General features: G+C 35.3%; 1 protein-coding gene across 1 annotated transcript in view; it reads right to left on the reverse strand.

Moving 5' to 3' along the window:
• The window catches only part of LOC142220484 (uncharacterized), a 94,054-nt gene extending 85,275 nt beyond the window's left edge, over positions 1 to 8,779 (reverse strand). Inside the window, exon 1 of the mRNA XM_075289660.1 lies at positions 7,851 to 8,779. The gene's annotated coding sequence lies outside the window, so the exon portion shown is untranslated. The remainder of the gene's footprint in view (positions 1 to 7,850) is intronic.
• Positions 8,780 to 9,397: the final 618 nt, after the last annotated feature.

Here is a 9,397-nt window from a genome sequence, read left to right on the forward strand (position 1 = left end):
ATAGTTCTTATTCAAGAACCATATGTTTACAAAAACAAAATATGTGAATTAAGTACTCCGGGGTTCAAACTATTGCAGTATACTGGTAATGATGTAAATCGAGCCTGTATAATTGCTAAAAACGAGCTCAATTTGTTTCTGCTTCCCTCAATGTGCAATACAGACACTGTCGTTGCAAGTTTAGAAATAGCCAAATGCAAATATTGGGTATCTTCGGTCTACATGGGACATGACAGGGAGATGCCTCCATATGCCGTTAAGACCTTAGTGGAGGAGTCACTGAAAACAAAGGCGAAACTCATTATGGGATGCGATGCGAATGCACATCATAGTATATGGGGAAGTAGTGATACTAATACAAGGGGAGAGTCGCTAATAGAGTTTATTTTGCGTACTAATCTGGTAGTTTGCAACAAGGGAGATGTCCCAACCTTTGTCACTAAAAACAGGCAAGAGGTTTTGGACATCACCTTGGCCTCGCAAGAACTAAATGAAATGATATCTGAGTGGCAGGTTTTAAGTGAACACAGCTTCTCAGATCATCGCTACATCAGTTTCAAATTTGATGTTCATATCACCAAGATCATATTTCCGCCAAATGTTAGGAAAGCTGACTGGAATAGGTATAGGGAATCGTTCAATATGATGATACCGGAAATAACCGAGACAAATATGAGAAATGTGCAAGATATCGAACACGCAGTGGAGCGGATTACTAAGGCCTTCAACATCTCACTGAAAGCTGCATGCCCTAGAGGAAAGCCAAGGGGGAAACATCGACCACCATGGTGGTCTACGGAATTAAGTAATATGAGGAAATCCTGCAGGAAGCTCTTTAACAAGGCAAAGTCCACCAGAGCCCCTGAGGACTGGGACGCTTACAAGAAGAATCTGAGAGGATACAAGCGAGAACTGAGAAAGGCTCAGCATAACTCTTGGAATGCTTACTGCAGCAGTATTGAGAATACGTCCGAGGCTTCCAGACTACGGAAGGTTCTAGCATCCACCAACTCCGCTCCAGGTTTCATTAAAACATCGGAGGGCAATTGGACAACGTCCAGTAAGGAGACGCTGGAGGTACTATTGGACACACATTTTCCTGGAAATCAGACGGTTGAACCATGTACTGGCGGTGCCACAGTTGCTCAGCGGTCGTTTCCTGTCGAGGAAATTGTATCGGAAACTAGAATAAGATGGGCGCTAAATAGCTTTGGACCATTCAAATCCCCTGGACCTGATGGAATTACTCCGGCGGAGTTACAAGCTGTAACTGACAAAATTATCCCCTGGTTGTCGGTGATATATAAAGGATGTATCAACTTATCATATATCCCAGGAAAGTGGAGGGAAACAAAAGTCGTTTTCATACCTAAAGCGGGAAAAGCCTCTCACTCGAGGGCGAAGGATTTCCGACCAATCAGCTTATCCTCATTCCTACTTAAGACTCTGGAGAGGATGATAGATATTTATCTTAGAACTAGCATCGATTCAAGTTTGTTCTCGAAACGACAGCATGCATACTCGAAGGGCAGGTCTACTGAGACCGCACTACATGAACTAGTCAGCTTTATTGAAAGCTCACTATCTGTCAAAGAATACACAATCGTGGCGTTTCTAGACATCGAAGGGGCGTTCAATAATGTCCATCCGAGCTCGATATTAAATGGACTGACAACTCTGAATGTTGATCCATGTATACTCAGGCTGTTAGACGAACTGCTAATGAAGAGACGTATTTCAGCCACACTAGGACAAGCAAACATACAAAGGTATGTGAACAGAGGCACTCCCCAAGGAGGAGTCCTATCACCTCTTCTTTGGAATGTTGCTATAAATAGCCTTCTGGTTACTCTAGAAAAAGAAAGGATAAAAGTGGTGGCATACGCAGATGATGTGGCTCTGGCAGTCAGGGGAAAATTCCCATCCACAATCAGAGATATTATTCGGAGGGCCCTCCGGATGACTGAGAAATGGGCGAAAGACAATGGTCTTGGGGTAAATCCTGCAAAGACAGAATTAGTCATGTACTGCAACGATCGCAAAACTCCCACGGTTAGGCCTATTTCCTTAGGGGGTATTGAAATTCCCTTTGGTGAATGTGCAAAATACCTTGGCGTTATTTTGGACAGGAAGCTGAACTTTAAGCTTAATATTGAAGAAAGGGCGAGAAAGGCAACTGTAGCTTTGTACTCGTGCAAAAAGGCAATAGGAAAAAAGTGGGGACTGAAACCAAAAATTGTGCATTGGCTATACACGGCAGTGGTTAGACCTATAATGCTATATGGTGTTGTAGTCTGGTGGCCGGCACTTCAGAAACCGACTTGTTTAGATAAAGTTCAGCGTATGGCGTGTTTGTGTATTTCAGGCGCATTCAGCAAGACAGGAACAAATTCCCTTAATGTCGTGCTGCATCTATTGCCTTTAGACATTTTGGCCAAACAGTCAGCTGCAACAACGGCTGTGCGGTTGCGCGAACTATCGCTGTGGTCGGAAAAAGGTTACGGTCACAGTTCTGTCCTCAAAACAATGCCAGATGTGCCTAACGTAGTGGATTACACTTTGGCGAGTCCACTTTTCGACAAAAAGTTTGAGACTCTAATCCCCAACAGTGAGGCGTGGTGCACACAGACCCCGGGGAATAAAGAATATATAGATTTCTACACTGATGGCTCCAAATTGGATGGACAAGTGGGGTTCGGAGTATATTCTAATGATCTGGAACTTCGAATAGCGAAAAGATTACCTAATCACTGTAGTGTTTTTCAGGCTGAAATATTAGCAATAAGAGAGGTGGCGAATTGGCTGAGAAGTAATGTTCCAAAAAATGTGGGCATTAATATATACTCAGACAGTCAACCTGCAATAAAATCCTTGGACTCTGTGTTCCTCAACTCGAAAACGGCCATCGACTGCCGCAAATCTCTCAATGAGATGGCTGAGCAGTACAATATTCACCTAATATGGGTGCCTGGCCATAGGAACATACCGGGGAACTGCGAAGCGGATGAGTTGGCAAGGCTAGGGACTACCTTACATATTCCAGGGGAACTAGAATTTGTTGGTATGCCCCTAGCTACCTGCAAGCTCATGCTGCGTGAGAAGGCTGTTATGATGGCAAATGTTCGATGGGAGAATTGCAAGGGTTGTAACGACACCAAGCAAATATGGCCCCATTTCAACTTAAACCGCACACTAGATATGCTAATGTTCTCGAGACGTCAGATATCACTCCTGATATCTGCTATAACGGGTCGCTGCCTGATAGGCGATTTTGCAAAAACTATTGGCGCGAAGTATAATGACTATTGTATGAGCTGTCATGATGCGGAGGAAAAAGAATCAATTAAACACCTCTTGTGTGAGTGTCCTGCATTTTGTGTAAAGCGCAAGCAACTTTTAGGAGCATATAGCTTCAGATTACTGGCGGATCTGGAAAACGTTAACTTAAGCAGTCTGCTACTGTTTTTGGAACAATCTGGTTGGTTCAACAAAGAAAAATAATCAAGAAGGTTCAGCGGTTAAAACTAGAAGTGCCCATATGTAATAGGTACTTTTAGTTAATGTGGTATCACAATGGACTGAATAGTCTAAGTGAGCCTGAATCTTAATCGGGCTGCCACTTTAACCTAACCTAACCTAACCTAGTATACCGATCGTCTTAGAATTAAATTCTGAGTCGATTTAGCGATGTCCGTCTGTCTGTCTGTCCGTCTGTCCATCTGTCTGTTTATGTATTTTTGTGTGCAAAGTACGGGTCACAGTTTAAGTCCGATCGTCCTCAAATTTGGCATAGGGTCGTTTTTTGGGACAAAGACAATCTCTATTGTTTTTGGAAAAAATCAGTTCAGATTTAGATATAGCTGCCATATATATATTTATCCCCGATCTGGTCATAATTGGCGTGTTTATAAACCGATGTTCTTCCAATTCCATACATCTGAATATTTTATGAGTCTCAAAAAACTTGCAAAATATCAGCCAAATTGGTTAAGATTTAGCTATAGCTCCCATATATTTCTTTCGTACGATTTAGACTCATATGACCACAGAGGCCAAAGTTTACCATCGATTTTTGTGAAATTTTACACAGAGAGTAGAATATACATTCCACCAATGCTTGCTAAATTTAAATGAAATCGGTTCAGAATTGTACATAGCTCCCAAATATATCTTTCGTCCGATTTGCACTTATATGGCCTCAAAAGCCAGAGTTTTTCCGTGATTTGGTTAAAATTTTGTACAAGGAGTACGTTTAACAGTATCGGTAAGTGTGCCAAATTTGGTTGAAATCGGTTCAGATTTAGATAGTATCGGTATATGTACCAATTTTGGTTGAAATCGGTTCAAATTTAGATATAGTTCCCATATATATCTTTCGTCCGATTTGTACTTATATGGCCTCAAAAGCCAGAGTTTTTCCGTGATTTGGTTCAAATTTTGCACAAGGGGTACGTTTAATTATACCGTTATATGTGCCAAATTTAAAATCGGTTTAGATTTAGATATAGCTTCCATATATATGTTTCGCCCGATTTACACTCATATCACAAAGGGGGCCAAGGTTATAAAGGGTGATTTGTTAAGAGCTTGATAACTTTTTTTTTAAAAAAACGCATAAAGTTTGCAAAATCTCATCGGTTCTTTATTTGAAACGTTAGATTGGTCCATGACATTTACTTTTTGAAGATAATTTCATTTAAATGTTGACCGCGGCTGCGTCTTAGGTGGTCCATTCGGAAAGTCCAATTTTGGGCAACTTTTTCGAGCATTTCGGCCGGAATAGCCCGAATTTCTTCGGAAATGTTGTCTTCCAAAGCTGGAATAGTTGCTGGCTTATTTCTGTAGACTTTAGACTTGACGTAGCCCCACAAAAAATAGTCTAAAGGCGTCAAATCGCATGATCTTGGTGGCCAACTTACCGGTCCATTTCTTGAGATGAATTGTTCTCCGAAGTTTTCCCTCAAAATGGCCATAGAATCGCGAGCTGTGTGGCATGTAGCGCCATCTTGTTGAAACCACATGTCAACCAAGTTCAGTTCTTCCATTTTTGGCAACAAAAAGTTTGTTAGCATCGAACGATAGCGATCGCCATTCACCATAACGTTGCGTCCAACAGCATCTTTGAAAAAATACGGTCCAATGATTCCACCAGCGTACAAACCACACCAAACAGTGCATTTTTCGGGATGCATGGGCAGTTCTTGAACGGCTTCTGGTTGCTCTTCACTCCAAATGCGGCAATTTTGCTTATTTACGTAGCCATTCAACCAGAAATGAGCCTCATCGCTGAACAAAATTTGTCGATAAATAAGCGGATTTTCTGCCAACTTTTCTAGGGCTCATTCACTGAAAATTCGACGTTGTGGCTCGTTAGTAAGTCTATTCATGATGAAATGTCAAAGCATACTGAGCATCTTTCTCTTTGACACCATGTCTGAAATCCCACGTGATCTGTCAAATACTAATGCATGAAAATCCTAGCCTCAAAAGAATCACCCTTTACTTCCATTTACGTGAAATTTTGCAGAGATAGCAGAATTATTATGTCAAATTTAGTCACAATCGGTACAGATTATATATAGCTCCCATATATATGTACACCAGAGTTGGGGAAATATGGTAGACTGTTTCATATTTTAGACCAATTTTCAATGGGATTATCCTCCAATTGACTGGATAGTTTTATTCCTATAGAAAATTTTGTCAACATTTTATTTCTATAAAATTTTTTTCAAAATTTCATTTCCGTAGAAAATTTTGTCAAAATTGTATTTCTATAATTTTTTTTCAAATTTTATTTCTATATAATAATTTTGTCAAAATTTTATTTCTGTAGAAAATTTTGTCAAAAATTGGTCCATATTCGTCCATAGCTATATATAGCCTATATGGGTGCTACCGATCACCCGATGTTAAAAAATGTTGTAGAAACTTCTGTCAAAATTTTATTTCTATCGAAAATTTTGTCAAAATTTTATTCCTATAGAAAATGTTGACAAAATTTTATTTCTATAGAAAAATTTGTCAAAATTTTATTTCTATAGAAAATTTGTCAAAATTTTATTTCTATAGAAAATTTGTCAAAATTTTATTTCTATAGAGAATTTTTTCAACATTTTATTTCTATAGAAAATTTTATCAACATTTTAGTTCTTTAGAAAATTTTATTTTCGTAGAAAATTTTGTCAAAATTTTATTTCTACAATTTTTTTTTTTTAAATTTTATTTCTATATAAAAATTTTTTTAATATTTTATTTCTTAGAAAATTTTGTCAAAATTTTATTCCTATTCCGATTGAAATTTTGCACACGATCATCATGCAAAAATTCGTCCATATTAGTCCATAGCTATATAAAGTCAATATGGGGGCTACCGCTCACCCGATGTTAATAGATGTTATAGAAACTTCTGTCAAAATTTTATTTCTATCGAAAATTTTGTCAAAATTTTATTTCTATAGCAAAAATTGTCAAAATTTTATTTCTATAGAAAATTTTTGCAAAATTTTATTTCTATCGGAAATTTTGTCAATATTTTATTGCTATAGAAAATTTTGACAAAATTTTATTCCAATAAAAAATGTTGTCAAAATTTTATTTCTTTAGAAAATTTTGTCAAAATTTTATTTCTGTAGAACATTTTGTCAAAATTTTATTCCTATAAAAAATTTTATTTCCGTATAAAATTTTGTCAAAATTTTATTTCTATAAATTTTTTTCAAACTTTATTTCTATAAAATTTTTTTCAAACTTTATTTCTATATAAAAATTTTGTCAAAATTTTATTTCTTAGAAAATTTTGTCAAAATTGTATTCCTATTCCGATTGATATTTTGCACGCGACCATCATGCAAAAATTCGTTCATATTAGTCCATAGCTATATATAGCCTATATGGGGGCTACCTATCACCCGATGTTAATAGATGTTATAGAAACTTCTGTCAAAATTTTATTTCTATCGAAAATTTTTTCAAAATTTTATTTCTATAGAAATTTTTGTCAAAATTTTATTTCTATAGAAAAATTTGTCAAAATTGTATTTCTATAGAAAATTTTGACAAAATTTTATTTCTATAGAACATTTTGTCAAAATTTTATTTCTATAGAAAATGTTGTCAACATTTTATTCCTATAAAAAATTTTTGTCGACATTGTATTCCTATTCCGATTGAAATTTAGCACGCGATCATCATGCAAAAATTGGTCGATATCAGTCCATAGCTATATATGTAGCCTATGTGTTTGCTACCGATCCCCAAATTTGACCTCCGGAGCCTCTTGGAGGAGTAAATTTCATCCAAACCGCCTGAAATTTCGTACTCGGTATTAATATATGTCATGCAAAAACTGGTTCACATCAGACCATAAAGATATATAGCCCCATGAAAACCGATTCACAGATTTGATCGATTTTTATGAGAGGAACTGATTTAATCCGATTCGTTTTAATTTTTTCCTAAATTATTTCATATCATAAAATTTGCCCTGGCCGAACTATTAACCGAATATACTTTTCTATATTTAGTTTTTCTTATTTATATTTAAATTATTTTTATTTATTTATATTTTTTTTTTTACCCACTCTAATATATTCATATGGAATTATGTTCTAACAGAATTAACATAAAGAACCAATTTCATTTCTACATAAAAATGAATTCTCAAACATGATCAGAATTGATTAATTTTTGAACAATTTTTCCTCCATTGGTGATAATTATTTGTATTTGTTCTCGTTAATGATAAGGTCGATGAAATATTTAAACAAAAGCAGATACATTTTGCACTCCCACATTAACCTCTTATAAAAAATCTTTATAAATAAAGTTGAGAATTTTTTCACACATACCTTTTGTTGATTACGGTAATGACCGTTGATAATTTTATTTAAACAAAAAAAAATATATCCTTTTATGATATCCGAAACAAAACACATCAATGAGTTTACATTTACAATAGCATAGCGTTTTATTTGATTTATTTTCACTTTTTGTTATCGTGCTTGTTATTTCATGTAATTTTATTGTTTTTGTGTTATTGTTGTGAAACTCAACAATTATCCGCTGTTGATATGATGAAAATTGATTTACATAAATCAGAGGTTGATGAATAGCACAAGCGTATGCTATAATTAATGGTATTTACACAGTAAAGAGCTTCCAAATGGCAGAGCATAGGAACATCAACACATACACACGAACATATGCACACTCTCCCTCTCTGGGAATTCACTCACTTGTTAGCCTGGTAGCGTATGAGTTATTTTTTTGTTTTAATTAAATATCAATCATACTCTTAACACCCTCATGTGAATGGCATACTTGAATGAACGGACACATGAACTTACACACTCACACACACACTCATATACCGTCATTCGTGCATTCATTAAGCCAAGGAAAAATCAGTACTGAATTATTTATCATTTAACAGCACCAATGTATTTTCTGTGTCTGACACACCAGTAAGCATTATTTATTGTTCGAATTATTTATTTATTTATTTATGGAATGTTGTTGTTGGCTGGATCATTTATTTCAATGAAAATTTCATTCCGATTTAGTGTAAATTATTTAATTAATTTTATCTTTTTATCTCACCAATGAAATATGTATTTTTTTTTATTTTCTTTAGTATTATCTGTAATTCATAAATCTCTTAAATCCTTTAAAACACTTTAATCCTTATGTGAGTGTGTACTTATAGTCAAATCGTTGGCTATTTTGTTTATTTCACTTTATTCACTACCCCTGTTCTTGAGCTTGATATCGAAGTTTATTCCACTCAAGCCACCGTTAAACTAACCTTTTATCATACAACTACTGCTTCTTTTATAGTTTTTTCGCCAGAGCTTTCCTACAATTATCCTTTGAGCTTCCAAAGAGAGAGCTTTTCGTTACGAATTATTCGTGTTAAAACGCATGTCCAACGGATAAACGAATGTAAATATTTTGCCGGCATTTGGTTTTGGCGCCACAAAAGTTGTTTACATTTTGTGTAAAGCCCACGTGCAGCCTGATATTGGATATTTATTTTTCCCATAGATATGGCCTAAGGCTTTGAACAAAAATAAGTTACACCACGTGCTGCAAACACACACACGTACATACACACAAAAAATATGAATTGTAATAGGATATAACGAATAAATTTAGTTATGTACTCGTCTAATACAAAGGCTAAAGTTTGTTTACATTCAGTAGTACTGGTAACATTTCAAAGGGTTTCAGATTCTGTGTCGAACATACAAATTATTTACAGGGCGACCGATAGGTAATGCAACAAAATAAAGCGATATATTTTCTATCTTTTATTTTATTTTATTTATTTTATTTTATTTTATTTTATTTTATTTTATTTTATTTTATTATATTATATTTTATTTTTCAAACGCAA

This window comes from Haematobia irritans, chromosome 1 (genome assembly GCF_050003625.1).
Source record: "Haematobia irritans isolate KBUSLIRL chromosome 1, ASM5000362v1, whole genome shotgun sequence".
In the NCBI taxonomy this organism is placed as follows: domain Eukaryota; kingdom Metazoa; phylum Arthropoda; class Insecta; order Diptera; family Muscidae; genus Haematobia; species Haematobia irritans.